The sequence below is a fragment of the Phodopus roborovskii genome, unplaced genomic scaffold, assembly GCF_943737965.1.
Source record: "Phodopus roborovskii unplaced genomic scaffold, PHOROB, whole genome shotgun sequence".
Lineage (NCBI taxonomy): Eukaryota > Metazoa > Chordata > Mammalia > Rodentia > Cricetidae > Phodopus > Phodopus roborovskii.
The window spans coordinates 16260100-16284681 of NW_026126433.1; positions in this window are offsets into that span (position 1 = coordinate 16260100).

The following is a 24582-nucleotide window of genomic DNA, read 5'->3' on the forward strand; positions in this document are numbered from 1 at the left end:
ATCGTTATCTTAAGGTTACTTCCTGCTGGAATGGAACGATGATTGCTCCATGGGATCCTGTAGGAAGAAAATATTTACCAACCAAATTTCACAACAGAACTGGCTATGACATATGAAGCTAGTCACTATGTGGCAGAAAATGCTTGACTGTAGTTCTGTTTTAAACTCTCGCCAGAGTGTAGTAAGAAGGTACACCATTACAGCTAGCTAGTTATGAGTTGTCTCGAGCAACTTTAGCGTGATGTTTGTAGTCCAGATGCATCAGGTTGAGTCAAGTGGAAACAATGACGTGGGGCCCCAACTACTTTCCGGAGAGTTCAAAGATTGCTGTTAGGAATTGTTACTATTCCTTGTGGAAAACTTAAACATCAATATTAAAGTAAAATTTTCAAGTGTTAAGGTATGCATTAGGGAAAGGCAACAATAAGCATTAAAATGTATGTGAGAAAATTAGGATTTCAGAGAGAAAATTGCATGTAAGAAATGAGTCCACAGATTTTGTTTTCTTCTGCCTTACACCAATTGGCTTCTTGATTTAAGGCAGAAACCATGAATTTAATCTTAACAACATGCTTGAATTTAGAGAAGGAAAGCCAAATCCAACTCTAAAGCCAGCATTGCTTTACATGAATTGGGACTACAGGAATACTGGATGGTAAAGAGAAACAGATTTCTGTATAGAAATAGTTTACTAGAATTAAATACTTTTACTATAAATCATATTCCTCTTCATTGAGTGATTGTTTCTGGGGAGCTGTCTTCTCTTCTGTAGGTACCTACATGTTCAGTGTTTTTTGACTGTTTGAAGATAGGTTTTCTCTGTTTTCCTGTAAGAACAAGAACGGAACACATCCCCCTACCTTTGAGAGTTCTTGGTACATCTCATGGGACCTAATTTGTTGAATGACTTGTCATTTCTCTTCGTTAAGATGTTTCTCTTGTTCAACTTGGATCTTGACTAACTTAGATTTTTATCCATAGTTTTTCTTCTCCTATAGATACAAATGCGAAACCCCTACCCCAACGTAACACATATCCTGGTTTCCATTCTGAGGTCAATACATCCTTGAAGTACACTGGCTGATTTAGTTCAGAAGTTTTTTCTATTGTCCAGTGTCTTTCTGCAGCTGTTTTTCCTTTTTCATCAGCATTAAGAAAGTTTAATGTTAATAAAGCATTATGTAATCTGCATTTGGGTGTTTTGGTTCCTCCTACCTGTTTATGGAGCATTTCTTTTAAAATACGATTGGATCTCTCAACCACTGCTTGTCCTGTAGGATTGTGTGGTATACCAGTTATGTGCTTTATGTTATAATACTCAAAAAACTGTTTCAATTTGCTGGAGACATATGCTGGAGCATTGTCAATTTTTATTTGTGCAGGTATGCCTATAACAGCCATTACCTCCAATAGGTGTGTGATAACAGAATCAGCCTTTTCAGAGCTCAAAGCAGTGACCCATTGAAACCCTGAAAATGTATCTATAGTGTGATGTACATATTTTAATTTTCCAAATTCTGAAAAATGAAACACATCCATTTGCCATATTTCATTCCTATTTATACATTTAGAGTTACTGCCTGGTGGTAAAGGAGTTTGGTTATAGAACGAGCAAGTAGGACATTTCCTTACTATTTCCTTGGCTTGTTGCCAAGTGATAGAAAAATCCTTTTTTAAACCTTTGCTGTTCCCGTGGTATTTCTTATGAAACTCTGGGGCTTCTAGCATACTTCCTATCAATAAACGATCAATTTCACCATTGCCTTGTGCTAGAGGACATGGCAGACCCTTGTGAGATCTGATGTGTGTTACATATATATAGGATGAGTCCTCTTTCTGATAGTATCTTGTAACTGTATAAACAATGAAGTTAATTCTGTATTGTCAGGAATAAATTCTGCAGTCTCAATGGGTAAGACGACTCTCTTTGCATATTGAGAGTCAGTAACTATGTTGAGGGGTTCTGTAAAATCCATAAGTACCATGAGAATGGCATACAATTCTGCTTTTTCTACAGAATTGTAAGGGCTTTGAACCACTTTACTAATTTTTCCTGATTTATATCCTGCCTTACCTGATTTGTTTGCATCAGTGTAGAATGTATGAACTCCAGAAATAGGTGTTTTTCTTACAATGCGTGGAAAGATCCAAATAGTTTTCTTTATGAATTTGATTCTTTCACTTTTGGGATAATTGTTACTAATCATTTCTGAAAAATATCTGCATGCTCTCTGCCAATATTCATTATCTTTCCATAAAGAGTAAATTTCCTCATTAGTTAAAGGTACTATAATTTCTGCCGGGTCCCTTCCTGTTAGCTGATGAAGTCTTGATTTACCTTTTATAATCTAGTCAGAGATCTTTTCTATATATGTTTTTAGTTTTTTTGTATTCTTTTTATGTGGTAGGAATATCCATTCTAATATGATATCTTCTCTCTGCATCAAAATCCATGAAGGATATTCTCTTGATGGTAATATAACCAGAATACAGTCTAGGTTTGGATCTACACGATCCACATGTGCTTCTAGTATCCTCTTTTCTATCCATTCTAATTCCTTTTCAGCTTCAGATGATAGTATTTGTAGACTATTCAAGTACTTGTCTCCTTTTAGGTCCATTTTCAAGTTTTTCAAATCATGCCCTTCTACTCCAATCATGGTTTGCAGTTGAGAAATCTCTCCTAGTAATTTTTGAAGATCATTAAAGGGTCTGGTAGCGATCTCTCCTGATCTGTACTTTTTGTGATCTAATTTTCTGTAGACCTATTTTATATCCTAAGTAGTTGATAGACTCTACTTTTTGTATTTTTCAGGTGCAATTTGTAATCCCCAGCAAGGTAAATCTTCCTTTACTTTCTCAAACATTTTTTCTAATATTTCCCTTTTAGAGTGAGCTAACAATATGTCATCCATGAAATGATAGATTATGGATTGTGGAAACTGCTTACAAATTATTTCTAGCGGTTTTTGTACAAAATATTGGCACAGGGTAGGGATATTTAGCATTCCCTTTGGCAAAACCTTCCATTGATATCTCTTCACCAGTTGAGAATTATTGTAATTAGGTACTGTGAAGGCAAATTTCTCTTTCTCTTGTACTTGTAAAGGTATTGTGAACAAGCAATGCTTTAAATCAATAAGTATAATAGGCCATTCTTTAGGTATCAACGAAGGCAAGGGCATTCCAGGTTGTAGAGAGCCTATTGGCTGGATAACTTTATTGATGGCTCTCAGGTCTGTAAGCATTCTCCATTTATCATATTTCTTTTTGATAACAAATGCAGGAGAATTCCAAGGGCTGGTTGATTCCTCCATATGTCCAGCATTTAGCTGTTTCTGAACCAAGATTTCTAAAGCTTCTAACTTCTCAGACGTTATAGGCCATTGACCTACCCAGACAGGTTCCTCTGTTAGCCATTTTAAAGGTAGGGCTTTTGGTCCCTCTGTTTGTTCAGCACTTGTATTCTGTTTTTGTACAGCCTGGATATTTGGTATCAGTCTTGTATAGTACTTTATAATATTTTTTTCTACAATCATGGGGTTGTTTATGGTTCCTATATAATATTGGAGGAATGTTAATTTGTGTATTCCATTGCTGTAATAGATCACAACCCCATAAATTTATCACTACATCAGCCACATATGGTGTCAACCTTCCTCTCTGTCCTTCTGGTCCTATACATTCATCCATCTCATGCTCTGTTTTACCTGAGACAGGGTTCCAATCCCTAAGACTTGAACATTTACCTCATGCAGGGGCCATCTTTGAGGCCAAGATTTATTAGTTATGATAGTTACATCAGATCCTGTGTCAATATCCTGTCAAACAGTCTGTTATTCATCTTAACTATTAATCTAGGCCTTTGACTATTTATAGAGGTTTGCCAAAATATACGTTTTTTATTTCCCTTTGTCGTATTTGATCTAACTTCCGTCACTAGTTTGTCATCCAGAGCGGTATGACTTTTTATAATAGGCACAGAATTTTCTAATTGTCCTGTGGGAGATTGTCCTCCACTGTGACTGGGAATGTTCAGACCACCTGTGACATGGGGGCCTTCGAGAGGCCCCCCCAAGGAGTTTCCTGATGGTAAAGGGTTTCCTTGCTTGTCTCTGGTAGATCTACACTCATTTGTCCAGTGTCTGCCTTTGCCACACCTTCTCCATAAGCCAGGAGGCTGAGGACTTCTGTTTGATTCATTCCTGGGACTGTTATTTCTAGGGAAGCTTTGCCTACAATTTCTTTTTAGATGTCCTGTCTTACCACAGTTATAACATCTGACATGATGATAACTCTTCAAACCTTTGGGGATGGTTTCTCCTACCCAAACTTCTAAGCCACCATAGTTAAGACCTCTGTTATCTTGATGTCTTCTCAGACCTTTAGATATGGCTTCTCCTATCCATGCTTCAGCCTTATTGTCATTATACTCAATGTTGGCTGTATATAGGACCCATTCATCCAAGGGTGCTGATCACATTTTTAAAGGCCAAAGCACCTGTTTGCCTTGAGGGTTAGCATTCCCATAAGCTAAAGATTCTATGAGTATTCGCATAGAAACTATGTATGCTACCTCTAATTGTACTGCCCTAGATAATCTTTCTAGAAACACACTAAAGCTTTCTCTAGGTCCTTGCCTTATCTTGGTATAGGATTCTATCCTCTCTCCTAATTCATGAACCTTATCCCAAGCATTCAGAGCTGCTGTACTGCATAGAGACAAGATATGTCCATCATAGGCAGCTTGGGTTTCTGGGTCAGCATAAAGACCCTCACCAAGAATTTTTATCTTGGGGAGCTTTATAACCTTTCTTTAAGCCCTGAAGTTCAAGACAGATTAACACCAGCAGGCTCTACCAGATGCTCTCCTCTTCACGACCTGCCAGCAAGAGATCTTTCCCCGGCTTCTCCTCAGACCTCCTTCCACAGGTCACCACCGACCCTGGCTCTATCCCCAATGGGTGTGGTCAGTGTCACAGAAGGAGACAAAGTGAATATCCCTCTACAAGTGCTGGCCTTGTGCCTTTTTACAGTATCATCGTTTATGCCAAGTGGTTACATTTCCCATTCATTGTGTTAGACATCAGTCTTGAGGCAAAATTTGCCTATCAATTATTTGATGTTTCATGGAGATTTGTTCTATGTTAACATTGAAACCAATTCCTAAAGTCCAAGTTTTAGACCCAGAATGGATTTCAGCATCTCCTCCTCATTGGTTCACTCACCTCCTAGGAGGCAGGTAAATGCAGTGTGTATGAATTCAAAGGGTCTACAACTTTCACCCATATCACTGGCCATTGTATGCTTTATTTATAAACAAATTAGAAAATTTTATTTATTCAAAATCTACCACATTGTTAGTAATAGTAGACAAGAGGTTGGTTAAATCCATCATCCTTCATTCATATTAATAGAGGCTTAAAGAAATTCAGAGATAAGATTAGAAGAAAGAAATCAAAATCTGACATTCTGTGAGCTCCCATGTTGAGGTCCTCACCCCCACTAACCAACAAACTGTGCTTTCAAGTATGATTTTCTATGGGTGGCCCCCATCTTCCTCATACTCTCTGGGAACCCTAACAAATGAGGACATATAATTTTCTAATTACAAACTGGAAATAACACTTCAATCACAGACTTACAGAGGGGGACTTACACCTCTGTTCATTCTCAGAAATTAGTACATATTTCATAGCGTTCTCCCATATAAATATAGATAGAAAACACCTATTATATATTTAACCTGGAAGGACAATTTAATATAAATTGTTTCAACAAATTTAATCATTTTAATACAATTTAAGCAACCAACGTGCCAAGACGAGGTATTAGCATGCATTTTTTTTAAATTATTATCTTAATATTAATGAAGTCCTTTATACTTGTCTACAAGGCCCATAAATGTGATATTATAAATATATTAGGAAGCAAATATCAGAATCCTATAATTTCAATTATTAAAATAAATGTCATTTTTTTCTTTTCTTGTCCTTTTCACTGTTACCATAAAATGACTATTAAAAATATGACCTGAACAAGGAGGAGCTAATGGGCCCCCCAGACTGATAGCTGGAAATCCAGCACGGGACTGATCAGACCCCCTGAATATGGGTCTCAGCTATAAAAACTCAGCAGTTTAAGGGACCTCAGACAGTGGAACCAGGATGTATTTCTGGTGCACAAAAGGACCTTGTGGACACAGCACCCAAGGAAGGACACTGCCTTAACCTAGAGACAGGAGAGAAGTCCTAGTCCCTACTTCAAATGACTTGACAGATTTACATGACTCCACCTGGATGGCATTGCCCTACATGTGGAGTGGGGGTGGGGATATGGGAGGGGAGGGTGGTCAGAGTGCATGTGAGGGGAGAGAGAGGGTAAGAGAGAGGGAAGGTGGGAGGGAGAGGGAACTGGGTTCGACATGTAAAATAAAATAATAATAATAATAATAATAATAATAATAATAATAAAGATTTAAATAAAAATTATGTTTTTTAAGAAATAGCATAAATTATCTTTAAATTATATTTGTATAATGTTTTTCATTATTTAAAACAATTGTTAAATTTAAATATTAGTTGATCATATTCTTCTCCTCCCCTGAGTCCTCCCAGATCATTTTCTCTTTCATGCTCACTCCAATTAAGTTTTTACTCAATATACATACAAAACCCCAATACAACAAGCAAACAAAATGAAAACCACCCAAATAAAACAAAACAAAACAAAAACCCACCACACTGTAATCAAATGAAAACACACACACACACACACACTGTAGAGTTCATTATATATTGGTCAACTCATCCTGAGCATGAGATATGCCCACTGTCACTCTATTTTAGAAAAGTAATTTTCCATTTTAAAGCAGGCATATGTGACAGTTCAGTTTTTAACCTTTACACTTGTGTCTAGGTTTTCATTCACTCATTCATATTTTCAAAATATAACAAAATATAATGTAATAAGTTAAAACAAAAACTATCACATCAAAGCTGAACAAGACAAGCCAACAGAAGAAATAGAGCTCAAGAAAAGTGACAGGAATTAGAGGCCCACTTATTCACACATTCAAGAATTCCATAAAGAAACAAAACAACAACAACAATAAACAAACCAACAAACACTTAACTGGAAGCCATAATGTAAGCACAGGACCTGATTCAGCTGTCTGTAGGACCTGCCCATGCTCTTTTAGTCTCTGTGAGTTCTCATGAATTTTGCTCATGTTGCTCTTAAAAGACTTGTTTTCTTGGTGTCCACTTTTATCTCTAGCTCTTAGACTCTTTCTGTCTCCCTATCTGTAGGGCTCTCTGAGCTCAGAAGGGAGAGATATAATGGTGCCATCCATTTAAGACTGAGTATTCCAAGGCCTCTTACTATCTTGTGTGATGTCTAGCAATGGGTCTCTATATTTGTTCCCATATGTTTCAGGAGGAAGCTTCTCTTATCTGGCTATATCAATGAGTATAGCAGAAAATCATCTGAAGTTATTTTATCACTACATATTTTTCTTTTTTCTCTTTCTTTTTTTTTTCTTTTAGAGCAGCATTGTTTGGTTTTACCATAAGTTCCTAGTATATCTAGTATCAGATTAGAGGCCTCCCAAGCAGTGTCTCATGTAAGGGTTTCAACTCATAAAATGGGCCTTAAGTTAAATCAGCTATTGGCTGGTTATTTGCACAGTGCCACCATTGCCTTAGCATATTTTTCAAGTAGTACATCATTGTATATAAAGGGCTTGTGAGGGCTAGGTGTTTATGTTTCCCTTTTGGTAGCATTCAGAGTACTTTCCTGTACAAAAAATGCTAAGATATAGGAATGAGGGCTCTAAGTAGTCAACTACTCTCCTTATCCATGTTCAAGGAGTTGTGCACATGTTGCCTTCAGCAATAGAGCCTTGCTATCAGTTTGTAGAGAACAATCTATAATGTTGCCAACAGCCTGGGGTGTTTGGATAATCCTGTTTGTGGGAAGTGTGTGTGGGGTAGTAGGGGTGAGCCAACAAATCAATTAAATGCAATCCAATCCCATTACTGTAAGCTTCAAATAGTAGTAAGATTTGGACCTCTGTCTCCCCCATTATTTGCTGATTTCATTATCAACACTTTCATATAATTATATATTTTAGCAAGTTCCTACTGTATTTGCTTTCCATGCTAGCCTTCAAATGTCCCTTAATTTTAGCTTTCCCTCCCTATATTCCCAACAAAAACCACATCTCTGCTATCCCTTCCTATTTGATCCTCCAACTTCAGCCTCCCAGCCCCATCAATATCTATTTATATTTCTAATGAGATCTATCAGTTCCCTCTAGCCACTTGCTTTATACATACCTTCTGTGGTTCTATGGAATGGAGATTTTTTAACAGTGAATTTATAGCAAATATCCACATATAACTGAATACATACTGGTTTTGTTTTCCTGGGTCTGGATATCTCACCCAGGATAATCCTTTTCCTAGATTTATCTATTTGACTCCAAACTTCACAATGTCATTTTTAATGGCTGAGTAATACTCCACTATGTAAGTATACCACATTTTTTTACACAGTATTCTGTTGAGAGACATCTACATTGTTTCCAATTTCTGGGCAGTATAAATAGAGCAACAATGAACATGGTTGAGCAGGTCTTTCAGTGTTATGATAGAGTACCCTTTGATTACATGCCCAAGAGTAATATATCTGGATCTTGAGGTACATTGATACTTGTCCTTCTGAAGAACAACCACACTGATGTACATAGTGTTTGTATAAGTTTGCACTCCCACCAGTATAGATAAATGATCCTCTTACTTCATACCCCCCTCTGTCTGTACAATTCTGCTCCTTCAAGTATGAATGAGTAGTACTCTTACTCCAAATCCCCCTCCAGCCTGAGTTGTCACTTGTTTTGCTGATCTTAGCCATTCTGATAGGTATAAGAGTAAATCTCAAAGTAGTTTTGATTTTCATTTCCCTTATGACTAAAGATGTTGAATTCATCTCTTTAATGTTTCTTAGCCTTTGAGTTTCCTCATCTAAGAATTCTTTATTTAGATCACTACCCAATTTTATACTGGATTATTTGTTTTCATGGTAGCAAGTTTCTTACCTTCTTTTTATATTTGGGATGGTAGCTCTCTATTAAAATGCATATAGTTGGTAAAAATCTTTCTCCATTCTGTAGTCTGTTAAAGCATCCTTTGCTGTGCAGAAACTTCTCAGCTTCATAAAATCCCACTTATTAATTGAAGCTCTAACTGCCTATGCTAATCATTCAAATGCCTTCAAAGTCAATGAGATTAAGGGTATTCCCCACTTTCCTTTTTATAATTATATATTTTTATTTCAATTACAAACAAGCTTGTTTTACATATCAATCCCAGTGACTACACCCTCCTGTCTTCCCCTATTCCCCTCACCAAGCCCCATCCCATTCCCATTCTGTTCCTCAGGGAGGGAGACTTTCAAAGTCTGTCATATCATTTGGGGCAGGGCCCAGGTTCTCCCCCATGTTTATTGGCTCAGGGAGTACCCCTCTATGTGGAATGGTCTCCCAAAGTTCATTGATATACTAGGGATAAATACTGATCCACTACCAGAGGCCCCAAAGACAGCCCAGTTCTCTCAACTAACACAACATTCAGGGAATCTGGGTCGGTCCTATGCTGTTTTCCCTGCTATCACATTGGAGTCCATGAGGTCCTTCTTGTTCAGGTCAACAGTTTCTATGAGTTTCTCCAGCCTGGTCTTAACACCTTTGCTCATCACGCCTCCCTTTCTGCAACTGGATTTGATGAGTTCCACTCAGTGTTTAGCTGTGGGTGTTTGCTTCTGCTTTCATCAGCTAATAGATGAAGGCTCTAGGATGGCATAGAGTTATCAATCTCAGTAATGGGGAAGGGCCTTTAGGGTAGCCTCTCCACTATTGCTTGGATTGTTAGTTTGGGTCATTCTTGTAGATCTCTGGACATATCCCTAGTAACAGATTTGTCTTAAAACCTGTAATGGCCCCCTCTATTATGTTATCTCTTTTCTTGCTCTCCTCTATCATTTCCTTGACTCAATCTTTCTGCTCTGCCATGCCCACCTCTGCCTTCTTCTTCTTCTCCCTAAATGCCTCTCCTCACTTCCCACATGCTCCTAATACTTCACATGCTTGGGGGATCTTGTCCCTTTCCTATTCTCCAGAGGACAATGTATGTCTCTCTGAGGGTCTTCCTTGTTTCCTAGCTTTTCCGGTGGTATGAATTCTAGGCTGGTAAGCATTTGCTCTATTTCTAAAAGCCATATATGAGTGAGTACATACCATGTTTGTCTTTTTTGTGACTGGGTCACCTCACTCAGGATGATTTCTTCTTGTTCCATGTATTTGCCTGCAAATTTCAGGCAAATTGGTTTGTTTGTTTTTCCACTGAGTAATGCTCCATTGTGTACTTTTGCCATGCTTTTTCTATCCATTTTTTAGTTGATGGGCATCTAGGTTGCTTCCATGTTCTGGCTATTACAAATAATGCTGCTATGAACATATTTGAACACATGTTCTTGTTGTATGAATATGTATCTTTTGGGTGTATGGCTGAGAGTGGAATTACTGGATATTGTGGTAGACTGATTCCCATTTTCCTGAGTAACTACTATACTGATTTCTAAAGTGACTATACAAGTTTTCACTCCTGCCAACAGTGGAGGAGGGTACCTCTTTCTCCACATCCTCTCCAGTGTAAACTATCTTTGATTTTAGCCATTTTGACAGGAGTAAGATGTTATCTCAGAGTTGTTTTTATTTGCCTTAAGAAAACACCAGTCTCCTATACAAAGGGTATCTCCCACTTTCTCTTCTAAGAGGTTCAGTGTAGCTGGATCCATTTGGACTTAAGTTTTGTGCATGGAGTTAGATATGGTTATAACTGCAATCCTTTACATGCCATCTACCAGTTATGCCAGCACCATTTGTTGAAGATGCTTTCTTTTTTCCATTGTATAATTTTAGCTTCTTTGTCAAAAATCAGGTGTTCACAAATGTGTGGGTTAATATCAGAGTTTTCCATTTGATTCCATTTGTTTACCTGTCTATTTTTGCACCAATGCCAACTTGTCTTCAGTACTGTAGCTCTATTATAGAGCTTGAAGTCAGTGATAGTGATGCCTTTGCAAGTTCCTTTATTGTACAGGATTGTTTTGGCTATCCTGGGTCTTAAATATGTTCTCTTCATAGTAATTTATCTCTAGAATTCAGGAAATAAAACAGTGGGATTTCTATTTAGGTATGCCTATTTCAAATTTCTATCAATTCAATAGAAAATATTTCAATTTATGATTATTTTACAGAAACATGAGTTTGTAGTTTTATTTACAGATAAAAGATTGAGTAATACTTAGGATATATGTGGAAAAGGAACTTACCTCATCAATGAGTATTATGAGCAACAAATTAAAATGCATAATGTAGGTCTTCATTATCTTTAAATTTTTACTAGACATGTTTACATAGTTCCCCCCCTACCTCCTGTCCTCCTTCTGAACCCTCCCATGTACTCCTCCATGATCTCTTTAAAATTCATGGCCTCATTTTTCTAAAACTTGTTTTGTCTGCATAAAACTATATCCATATATATTCCTAAATACAACTTGCTCAGTCTGTATAATGTTACTTGTATGTATGTTTACAGGTTTGATCATCTGGTATTGAATCACTAATTGATGGTTTTTTTGTTTTTTTTTTTTTTACTATGGCTGACTTTTTCTTCAATTCTTCCCATTCTTGTCTGTGGTTGTTGTCATTGTTCAGCTCATATGTTTATAATTCAGCAGTCATGCTGATGAGACTTTATGGATGAATCATCTGATATTACCACAAGGTTTTGTAGTAGTCTATCTTATTTCATATGGAATAAATGTAAACATGGTGTCTTCTCTTTTTCATTTTTAATATATCATGGTAAAATAAAAGTTATTTAATACTGCATTGTACGATAGTCTTTGTCAAAAGTTGCATGTTCCCTTTATGTGGTATTTTAAAAAAGAAAATGGCTCCCAAAGGGATTTTCCTTGATGAAAGAAATGTGTCACTGTGGAGGTAGGCTTTGTGTCTCATATATGCTCAAGCTACAATCAGTGTCTCAGATCACTTCCTATTGCCTGAATATCAAAATATAATCAAGCCCATGTCATCCTGCAACTGCCATGCTCCCCTTAATGATGATAATAAACTGTACCTCCAAAAATATGTGCCACCCCAATGAAATGTTTTTGTCTTATTAGAGTTGCTGTGGTAATGTTGTCTCTTCACAGCAAGAAAAGTCTTAAGAACTGGAATAAAGTAGTGGTTACCTCAGGGAAAGATCCCATGTAGCTAAGTTTCTAACTTGTGAAAAGTTAGAGAAGGGTGTGGTAGTGCACCCTTTTAATCTCATCATTGGGAAGACAGAGGTTTATGGATCTCAGAGTTTGAGGTCAGCCTGATCTAGAGATCCAGTTTCAGGACAGCCAAACTTAGGCACTGAAGGACAGAAAGCTGGTAAAGATGTAATTGAACCAGGGGCTCATGTTCCAGCTCCAGCAAGCAGCAGAATTTGGCAGTTTCAGCCATGTGGTTCTGTAGCTAAGGTAGAAGAAAGGGGCTATGGAATTTGCTTCAATGACTAAGGGACATCGATGAGACCATGCATGTATAAGGGGTGTCCCTCAATGAAGGCCTAGAGAGGTCATTGCATGAAGCTCTTAAGGTGAAGTCTAGATTGAGTTGGAAACGCCAAGATTTTGGAGATGCTAAAACCATGGGAAATCTTCTGGGGAAAGCTGCTAACAGTGCATGCAAAGATCTTAATGGAAAAAAAAAAAAGCTGGAAGAAATTGGAGATCTGAAAATATTTTTGTTTATTGATTCCTTGGAAGTTTCACATCATGCATCTCATTTCTTCTCACCTCTTGGCACCCTCCCTACAAAACAAAGTAGGCAAGCAAACAAACAAAAACAAAAACAACAACAAAAAAAAACCCAAAACAAAACAAAAAAAAACAATAACAAATCCTCATTGCTACTCCTTCTTTCCTACCTCTCTAATACCTCCTCATTTTTTCCTGGTGGTACTGAGACCTCTATATGTCATCATGTGCTATTCCCTTTTGTTCTACCAGCTTTACTAGTGAATGATCATTGCAATGTGTCACTGGTCTGGTTCAAGGCCTATGGTTTCTAGTATACCTTCAGCACTGGTTGCTCCCTGGAGCTCTTCAAGTCTTGGAAATCCTGTAGTTATTGTTCCACAGGACCAGTACCTTAACAACTCCAGCAGGCCGTAGATGGGGTAGATATTAGGGTGGACCAATCCCAGGCCAGGCTCAGCTGTAGGCCTGGGTAGTAGCTGAATTAGTCAATCCAGGTCACTGGGGTCAGCTGCCTCAGATGAGGGCTTAGGTCAATTTCACCTTTTGTCCAAGATCTGGTTCACTCTCACCTGTGGTGAGAGGTGGGGCCATCTCTCCTAAGAAGTGGCAAACACTGTTGCTATAATGTCTAGCAAAAGACAAAGGCAGATTTCTCAGGGCCAGTGAAGGGCATGGCTATCTCAGCATGACCCTTTGATTTCATCTTGCATGGTCCCTAAGGCATTCTGAGGTGACATGGGCCATAGACATCAACACAGACCCCGTCTGTGATAGGACCATGGACCCAGACACTGCTCCTGGTGGTAGTAAAGGCCAGGCAGATAGGTACAAGCCATCAGACATCAACATAGCCCTCTTAGGTGTATTCAGTGTCTTTGGTGGTAACAGAAACCTTGGACATCAGCACAATCAATGGCTACAGTAAGGCCGTGGACTCATCTGACATGGCCCTCAGCTGCAGCTCTCACCATGACATTGCCATGACATTGAATAGCAGCACAGGACAATCAGATCTGCATGCATTCTGCCCCTTGGACATAAACCTAGACTCAGGTGATTGATCTGACCCAGGGCATCCTCATAGTGCTTTGGGGCAGCAGGAGCCACATACATCAATCCAGCAGCTTGAGCCTGGATGACCCAATGGCTCTGGGTGGCAACACAGAGTTTCTGCTGTGGCATTACCCCAGGCTCCAAACAAGCCTAGGCTTCTGTGTGGACTCAAGTAGCAACCTGGACCACAGACTTCAACACAGACCCCAGCTACAGCTAGGCCATGGACCCAGACATGGACCCAGGCAGCAGCTAAGCTTGGTCAACATCCTAGGTCCAGGAGGCTAGGCTCAGCCACTCAGATCAGAATGCCTTTGGCAGGAGCATGGTTTCTGGACAACAATAAGGCCACAGGTTGTAGCTGAGAACCAAGGATTCATGTGGCCTTTGGTGGCAACATGGGCCATGGACATAAACATAAATGTAGGCTGCCATAGGACCATGGACCCAGACAGGGTTGTCTGCAGCAGCCTGGGTCTGGTTGTCACGATGGACCCAGTTGGAAAAAAGGGCCACCCAGATCAACAGAGCACCAGTGACAACATGGTCCCTGGACCCAAACACTGCCCCAGGAGGTGGCCCCTAGACCACTGGGATCAGCATGGCATTCAGTGACAACAGGAGCCATGGAAATAAACGGAGATCCTAGCTCCTGTAAGATCAGGGACCTAGACACGACCCTTGGCAGCCAGAATATCACTATGGCCCAGGAGTCAAGTAGATCTTCCCCTTTTGTATAGTCTTCATCACCTTCACCATAGCCTGGAGTGGCAATAGGCCTCCAACATCTTCCCATTCCTCACCAGCTTCATTTCTTTCTTTCTGTGTCTTTCCACAGCACATGAATCATTTTGATTCTCTATCTCTCCAGTTTCTCCACCAAATACTTGCTTATTATAATGAAGCCTACCTGCCTGGTGCCACAAGGTTCCCACAGGCCCATGAATGTCTTCCCACCAGCTGGAGCCTCTCAAGGTCCTCAGACCTGGGCTGGCTAGGTCCTGCCTGAGTGGAACCACATCAGGTTAGGCCTGAAGAGTGTTTTTACCTTAGACATGGAGTTGAAGAGTTTGGAGTTTGCCCAGGTGGATTTTGCTCTTGCTTTGGCCCAGTGTTTCCTCACTATGCTTCTTTCCTTGTGTAATGGTAGTGTACATGCTGTTATGTTGGAAGTCTGTGATCTGATTTTTGACTTTGATTTTACAGGTTATTACAGTTAAGAGATTGCATGAATCTACAAAGAGACTTTAGACTTTAAGGTTGAGATTATGATGTGAGACTATGGGGACTCTTGAATTTGGATTGGACTCAGTTTTGCATTATGATATGGCTATGTACCTTTGGGGGTCATGGAGTGAAATGTGGTAGTCTAAAAAAATGGTCCCCAAAAGGAGTGACACTACTAGGAGATGTTGCCTTATTGGAGGAAATGTGTCATTGTGGAGACAGGTTTCGAGATCTCATATTTGTTCAAGTCACACTCAGGTCTCAGACTGATTCCTGTTGCCTGCATATCAAGACGTAACCAGCACCATGCCTACCCGCATGCCACCATGCTCCCCATTATGATGGTAATGGATTGTACCTCTGAAAATATAAGGTATCCCAGTTAAATGTTTATCCTTTATAAGGGTTGTTGTGGTCATGTTGTCTCTATACAGCAATAGAAATCCTAACTAAGACACTTTATGAAGTTCTATTTCTTTTCAATCGGCTTTGTGTAAAACATAGCATACTTTTTAAAAGCCCCTATCAATATGCAATACAGTTTATAACTTTTTTTAATTTTTAAATTTTATTTGTTTTTTTATTTTACATATTGATCCAAGTTCCCTCTCCCTCCCTCTCTTCCATCCTCCCACCCCCCAACTTCACATGTAGTGTAATGCCTTCCAGGAGGGGTCATCTAAATATGTCAAATCATTTGGAGTAGGGACTAGGTCCTCCCTCCTGCCTCTAGATTAAGGGAGTATCCCTCCATGGGGAATGTGCTCCCAAAGTACTTTTGTGCATCAGGGATACATCCTCTTCAACTGCCCAGGCATTCTAACTGAGACCCATGTCCAGGGGGTCTCAGTCGGTCCAATGCTGGATTCTGAGCTATTAGTCCGGGGTCTCATTAGCTGCTCCTTTTTCAGTTCAGTTGTCTCTGTGAGTTTCTGTAGTCTGGTCTTGTCTTTCCTCTCTGTATCTGGATTCCAGTTCGGCTCAGTGTTTAATTGCAGGCGTCTGCTTCTGCTTCCATCAGCTACTAGATGAGGGCTCTATGATAAGTTAGTCATCAATCTCATTATCAGGGAAGGGCTATAGTTTATAATTTGCATGGAAAACTTTTAAGTCTCAGTCCTAGTTTCTTAACTTGTAGCTTGACACTGCCTGGGGTCATTGGAGAAGAGAAACCTCAATTGAGGGATTACCTGCATTGGATTTGCCTATGGGCATGTTTTAGGGGATTTCTTTTGATTGTTAATTGATATTGTAGGGGCCAGCCAATTATGAATGGTGCTATCATTATGTAGATGGTCCTGGGATGTACAAGAAATCCAGCCCTACAGAAAGTATTGGAAGGAAAATTCCAACCCAAGGAAGGTAACTACACCCACAAAAATGTAGGCAACAGATAATCCAACTACACCAGAAACCTAGGGTGAAGCAGAACAAATATATTCACAATACCACTGCCAACAACAAACCTAAATCAAACAACCATCAACAATCAATGGTCCTTACTCACCCTCAACATTAATGGTCTTAACTCACCTATAAAAAGACACAGATTAACAGAATGGATACGAAGACAGAATCCATCCTTCTGCTGCATACAAGAAACACATCTTAGCTCCAAAGATAGACATTACCTCCGAGTAAAGGGTTGGGAAAAGATTTTCCAATCAAATGGAAATAAGAAGCAAGCAGGCGTAGCTATCCTAATATCTAACAAGCTAGACTTCAAACCAAAACTAGTCAAAAGAGATGAAGACGGTCATTTCATATTCATCTCAGGAGAAATCCATCAACACAAAGTCTCAATTCTGAACATCTATGCCCCTAATACAAAGCCACCCACATTCGTAAAAGAAACACTACTAAAACTCAAAGCTCATATAAACCCTCACACACTTATAGTGGGAGACTTCAATACACCACTCTCAACACTAGACAGGACCACAAATCAGAAACTCAACAAAGAAACAAAAGAATTAACAGAAGTTATGTCTCAACTGGGACTAACAGACATCTATAGAACATTCCATCCAAAGACAAAAGAATATACCTTCTTCTCTGCTCCAATGGAACCTTCTCTAAAATCGACCACATACTAGGAGACATAACAAACCTCAACAGATACAAGAGAATAGAAATAGTCCCCTGTATCTTATCGGACCACCATGCTTTAAAATTGGAATTCAACAACAATACAAATAGCAGAAAACGTGCAAACTCATGGAAACTTAACAATGTGCAATTGCACCACTCCTGGGTCAAAGAAGAAATAAAGAAAGAAATTAAAGACTTTCTAATATTCAACGAGAATGAGGATACAACATACCTGAACTTTTGGGACACCTTGAAAGCAGTGCTACTAGGGAAGTTCATTGCACTAAGTGCCCATATGAAGAAAACAGAGGATAGTCACATAAATGAATTAACAGCGCAACTGAAAACCTTAGAACAGAGAGAAGCGAATTCACCCCGCAGGAGCAGACGCCAGGAAATAATCAACTTGAGGGCTGAAATCAACAAAATAGAAACCAGGAAAACAATACAAAAAATCAATGCAACAAAGAGTTGGTTTTTTGAGAAAATCAACAAGATTGATAAACCTTTATCCAAATTAACGAAAAAGCAGAGACAGAACATGCAAATTAACAAAATCAGAAACGAAATGGGGAACATAACAACAGACACAGAGGAAATCCAGACAATTTTCAGGTCATACTTCGAAAATCTGTATTCCACAAAAATTGAAAATTCAAAGGAAATGGACAAGTTTCTGGATAACTATCACTTACCAAAATTAAATCAAGAACAGACAAACAACTTAAATAGACCTATAACCCGAAATGAAATAGAAGCAGTCATCGAAAGCCTTCCAACGAAAAAAGGTCCAGGGCCAGATGGATTCAGTGCAGAATTCTACCAGACATTCAAGGAAGAACTAATACCACTACTCCTCAAACTGTTCCACAAGATAGAAACAGAAGGTTTATTGCCAATCTCTTTTTATGAGGCCACAATAACTTTGGTACCCAAACTTCACAAAGACACAACTAAGAAAGAAAACTACAGACCAATATCCCTGATGAACATCGATGCAAAAATACTCAATAAAATAATGGCAAACCGAATTCAAAAATACATCAGAGAAATCATCCACCATGATCAAGTAGGCTTCATACCTGGATTGCAGGGATGGTTTAACATACGAAAATCTATCAACGTGATCCACCATATAAACAAATTGAAAAAGAAAAACCATATGATTATCTCCCTAGATGCAGAAAAAGCCTTTGATAAAATTCAACACCCTTTCATGATAAAGGTATTAGAGAGGTCAGGGATAACAGGAACATACGTAAACATAATAAGAGCAATATACAGCAAACCAACTGCCAACATCAAACTGAATGGAGAGAAACTTAAGCCAATTCCTCTAAAATCAGGAACAAGACAAGGCTGTCCTCTCTCTCCATATCTCTTCAATATCGTACTAGAAGTTCTAGCTAATGCTATAAGACAACAAAAGGAGATCAAGGGCATCCAAATTGGAAAGGAAGAAGTCAAACTGTCTCTATTTGCAGATGATATGATAGTTTACATAAGCGACCCAATAAACTCTACCAGGGAACTCCTACAACTGATAAACACCTTCAGCAAACTAGCAGGATACAAGATAAACTCAAAAAAATCAGTAGCCCTATTTTTTTCAGACGACAAAGAGGCAGAGAAAGAAATCAGAGAAACATCACCCTTTACAATAGCCACAAGCAACATAAAGTATCTTGGTGTAACGCTTACCAAACAAGTAAAAGATCTATATAATAAGAACTTTGTGACTCTAAAGAAAGAAATTAAAGAAGATACCAGAAAATGGAAAGACCTCCCATGCTCTTGGATAGGTAGGATAAACATAGTAACAATGGCAATCTTACCAAAAGCAATCTACAGATTCAATGCAATCCCCATTAAAATCCCACCACAATTCTTCACCGACCTTGAAAGGATAATAATCAACTTTATATGGAAAAACAAAAGACCCAGGATAGCCAAAACAACCCTATACAATAAAAGAACATCAGGAGGCATCACCATTCCTGACTTTAAGCTCTACTACAGAGCTATAGTTCTGAAAACAGCCTGGTATTGGCATAAAAATAGACAGGTAGACCAATGGAATCGAATTGAAAATCCTGATATTAATCCACGCACCTATGAACACCTGATTTTCGACAAAACAGCTAAAATTATACAATGGGGCAAAGACAGCATCTTCAACAAATGGTGCTGGCACAATTGGACGAGGGTGTGTAGAAGACTGTAGATAGACCCATGTCTGTCGCCATGCACAAAACTCAAGTCCAAATGGATCAAAGACCTCAACATCAATCCAGCCACATTGAACCTCTTAGAAGAGAAAGTAGGAGGTACCCTTGAAAAAATTGGTATAGGAGACTGCTTCTTGAACATAACTCCAGGGGCACAGACACTGAAAGAAACAATTAATAAATGGGACCTCTTCAAACTTAGAAGCTTCTGTAAGGCAAAGGACACAGTTGACAAGACCAAACGGCAGCCCACTGACTGGGAAAAGATTTTCACTAATCCTATATCCGACAAAGGGCTGATCTCCAAAATATACAAAGAACTCAAGAAACTAGTCAACAAAACACCAAATAACCCTATTAAAAAATGGGGTACAGAAATGAAGAAAGAATTCTCAATGGAGGAAATCAAAAAGGCTGAAAGACACTTAAGAAAATGCTCTACATCCTTAGCTATCAGGGAAATGCAAATCAAAACAACTTTGAGATACCATCTTACCCCTGCCAGAATGGCTAAAATTAGAAACACCAGTGATGACTTATGTTGGAGAGGATGTGGAGAAAGTGGAACACTCCTCCACTGCTGGTGGGAGTGCAAACTCATACAGCCACTTTGGAGATCAGTATGGCGCTTCCTCAGGAAAATGGGAATTAGTTTACCACAGGACCCGGCAATCCCCCTCTTAGGCATATACCCAAAGGATTCACATCAATGCAACAAAGACATCTGTTCAACTATGTTCATAGCAGCACTATTTGTAATAGCAAGAACCTGGAAGCAACCTAGATGCCCTTCAATTGAAGAATGGTTAATGAAGATGTTGCACATCTACACAATGGAATACTACTCTGCAGAAAAAAATAATGGTATCTTGAAATTCGCAGGCAAGTGGATGGCACTTGAAGAAACCATCCTGAATGAGGTAACCCAGTCACAAAAAGAGGAACACAGTATGTACTCACTCATATATGGATTTTAGACCTAGATCAAATGATCACCAGCCTATAATTCACATCACCAGAGGAACTAGGATACAAGTTGTATTCTAAGAGATTCATATAAAGTCCCTCACAGAACTGGGAAGGGACAAGTCCCCCAGACCTCAGGTATAGTGGGGGAGGACAGCTAATGGAGAGAGAAGTAGGAGAAAATGAGAGGGAGGAGAGGAAGGCATGTGCGACCAGGAGGATTGAGCCTGGTTAGGAATGGAAAATAGGAAAGAGAGAGAGAGACAGAGACAGAGAGAGAGAACATAAAAGAGGGAGCCAATATTGGTTTGAAGATAAAGTTGAACACAAAGAAAGGTCGAGGGAACTACAAGACTGCTCCCAACTAACAATCTCAGCTTCCGTGGAAAGGCTATCATAAATGCCCTTCCCCGGAGAGTGAGATCAACAACTAACTTCTCCATGGAGTCCTCAACTAATGCCTGTTGAAAACAGGAGCAAACACCCATACATAAACACTGAGTCAAACTAGAACCCAGAAGCAGATGGAGAGGACAAGACCATGCGGTAGAAGTACATAGAGACAGCTTACCTGAACAAGGAGGAGCTAAGGGCCACTAGACTGATAGCTGGGAAGCCAACAGGGGTCTGACTCGGACCCCCCTGAATATGGGTCTCAGCCAGAAGGTCTGAGCAGTCTAAGAGACCTCAGACAGTGGAGCCAGGATGTATCCCTGGTGCACAAAAGGACTTTGCAAACATATCCCCCATGGAGGGATAACTGCCTTATTCTAGAGATAGGAGAGAAGCCCTAGTCCCTACTTCACAGGACCTGTCAGATCTACATGACCCCAACTGGATGGCATTCCCCTACATATTGTATTGTGGTGGGGGGTTGGGAGGGGAGGGTGTTTAGAGTGCATGGGAGAGGGTAGAGAGGGCAAAAGGGAGGGAAGGAGGGAGGGAGGGAGGGAGAGGGAACTGGGATCGACATGTAAAATAATAAAAAAAAAAAAAAAAAAAAAAAAACGCTTTGACTCCAAAATTTAAGTTGAAGAACAAGTTACTGGGGAAAAGTATTTCTATTTTTGTTTCCACAGAAAATGAAAAGATGTGGATTCCTTCCAGACTAATGTGGTTTGATCACTCCAGACTGCCTGAAACAGAGTACAAGCTGATCCTACATTCCAAACAGCTGGACAAAACAGCCCTACAGACTACAGCTAGGATATCTGAATCTTCTTCGAATCCCCCAAGACAGCGCCCCTTACCAGCAGGAAGTAGTTTGGAAAGAACGACGCCCAAATTCCCAAATATTGTGTATAAATGTTTGTTTTCATTTAATTGGACTTTGTTATATAAAATTAAATAAAAAATACTCTATATGCATAAAAAAAAAAAAAGAAAGAAAGCTGGTCAAACATGATGCTGTGGGGGAACCAGCCAGCAACCATCCACCGTAACTTCCTCATGTTCCTTCTTGAGTTCCTGCCCTGAATTCCTCTTATTCTCAGTGGTGATGGGCTATAAATAAGCCCTCCAATCCCTCATTTGCTTTTGTTTAAAGTGTTTCTCCACAGCAATTGAGTTGAAACTAGAACAGACCCAGTGACAGAAAAACAACTATGCTAATTACTGGAGAGTCATTCATTCCAATTATAATAACACAGGTTTTCTTATCTTTCTCTGTATCTGGACAAATTGCTTCAAGCAAGACAATCTCTCCATCTTTAAACAAAAAAGTGAACAATATATGACATTAAAAATTTCTGGAAATCTTTGTTATTATGATGGAGGAAACCAGTTGTGGTAACAGGGTTCTGTTCCATTAAATTGAATGTGACCATTCAATATGATGTCACTGAAGTCTTGTTAAAGATATGTACCAATATTTGATCACACACATGTTAAATTAAGAGACAAAAGAGGATTTTCCAGAGACCATTAAGCATTCATTGGAGGAAATATCTCTGACTTACATAAGTAGCATATGTGCTTTGGCCAAATTTGAAATCAGCCATGAATTAAACTTTTGTATGACAAGAACAAAGTTGGAATGGATATAAAACACTGCATATTAAAATAACATTTTCCCCAGAGGACCTCAGCATATTTTTGTAAACCTTTGACTCATACTTCAATTCTGGGTCAATAGGGAATTAGCAAAATATTCAATGCTCTTTTAAGTTTTGTTTGTGATTGTAGTGGTAATGTGTCTGCTAATTTGAGTGCAAGTGTAAGACATTATGAGTCTGCTCTGTCATGTTCTACCTTATTCTCTTGGGATAGAGTGTCTCACTCAGTCAGCAAATCCTAGCAATCCTCCTTTGTCTGTCTCTGTGTTCCCAGTTCTGAGTGCATATAGTACAAATCTTCATGCTTGCATAGAGGCCATTTCCTGGAACCTGTACTCCTTCATTTTCCTTTGAAAAGTTCATGTCTTTTATTGCTATAACCAGGATCTTTTTCCAAATGTCATTCATTACTCACCAGGATAGTTTGCTTTTAAGTGATAAGATGGTCCTTTGACAGTTGTAAGTGATCCACAAGCGTTTATTTTTTGAAATATAATCTTCACTTGTGAGATGCTGAGAAGATGACCAACAATTCACCTATCACAATTAGAGGCTAGATGTGGTTAAAATCTGATTACTTTCCTATGGTTTCCTCTCATGGATTCAAAAGAAGAAAGACCAGAGACAGCACATATGCCCACATCGGTCTGTTTCTATATGATGTCCTGAACTACCTTAGAATTCATCCAGAAAAAAAGGCTATGATCAGTTGTAGGTCCTAGACCTTGGTTCAGAACTAGGCCAAAATGAAACTTTATTTTTCTTTACCACATACCCAGAAAATCCATACTAATAGAGTTGAGAGTTTCAATAGTCATCTCCATTGTCCAGAGTCAGAAAACACCAAGACAGCAACATTCGTTAGAAGTGTGATTCAATTTTATCGATAAATGGGAGAGAGTGAATATTTTTTACATGAGTGAACAGTCAAGTTAATAGAAGATAACAGAGAGGCAGGATAAAGAAAATACTTGTTAGGACATTGGCATTCACACAGTGAAATGCATTCCATTCAGATTTTTTCAATCAAGACAGAAATTCCAGCTCTTATCACTCCAATGTCAATACTGATTACTACTCTTTGCAATTACATAATGCTTATTTTGCAAGATCAGAAAATTTTACATGTAGATAGATTAAACAAGTTGAAGATTATGAAACAGTCTAGTTGAGGTCATAAAAGGGCTGGAAAACTTTGTAAGAGGAATTTATACTGAGGCATGATATAAAGTAAATGAAATATATATATATACATACATATAAATTAATTCAGTTCTAGGTATTGATGACCTCTTCCTGCAAGCAATGACTGTTGTCAAGTCACTGCGAAAGTTGTTAGTAATCACACCAATCCAAGGTTTCCTTCAAGACCCTGAGTATAGAGAAGGAACATAGTTTCTCATCTAAAACCTAGAACATGCTGAGCAAAGCTAATAATAGCCTGGAGCCAGGACCTTAGGGTAAATTTTCCCTCAAGGGCTGGAATTATGGAGAAAAACCATAGTTTGTTGTCTAAAACCAGGAACATAGCATTCTTTCCTCTTTTGACTAGGTCAAAATTAACAACATAGCACTCTTCATTATATCTGTGAAACTGTTTCACTTTCTCCATAACATATAACCCAATCAGAGGATAGCACCTGTCATACTTCATTGTTCCAACTGTACTCACTGGAAAGGATTATATGGGGCATAGTCTCAAAGAAATTAGGAATGTTAGTGACCCTAAAAATTCTGCTTACCACAGACAAAGGAGTTTCCTAAATTTCAAAAATTTGAAATCTCTAACAGGATTCACACATATTCTAACTAAATATTGTTTACTTCAAGCTCCTTCCTTACAGAGCATCATTGTACTCTTGTTCCATCACAGAAGGGCACAGATAGCCTCAAGACCCAGCCTCTCTTTCTACTATTGTGTTGTTGGCCTGGACAGACAACTAATCCTTTTTCCAGATATAAATGAGCTCAACATCTCATCTCATCTGTCTCTACTGGTCCATAGAATCAATGATGTACACTGATGCAGAGGGCATTCAAAGATATGAATGAGTGACTAGATAAAGAAAAAGCTGTCACTATAT